The sequence below is a fragment of the Pteropus alecto genome, unplaced genomic scaffold (assembly GCF_000325575.1).
Source record: "Pteropus alecto unplaced genomic scaffold, ASM32557v1 scaffold164, whole genome shotgun sequence".
Lineage (NCBI taxonomy): Eukaryota > Metazoa > Chordata > Mammalia > Chiroptera > Pteropodidae > Pteropus > Pteropus alecto.
Genome location: NW_006439568.1, coordinates 25,015,058 through 25,015,329, shown reverse-complemented (window position 1 = coordinate 25,015,329; position 272 = coordinate 25,015,058).

The window sequence follows — 272 nt, the reverse complement described above, 5'->3', positions numbered from 1 at the left end:
TATCCAGCTAAGCTCTCATTTAGATATGAAGGAGAAATTAAGACCTTTCTAGATATACAAAAATTGAGAGATTTCTCCACTACGAGGCCTGCACTACAGGAAATACTGAAAGGGGGCAGCTCACCTAAAAAAAAATAACAAAAATACATAATTAGGAGTAAAGTGACTATCAGGCAAATAGAAGCAGCGGAGTGCAACCCTTACTAAGAACAGGGCATTATAAGCTTAAATAATAAGAAGAGAATTGCTATAGCAAGATAGTAATGCACGGT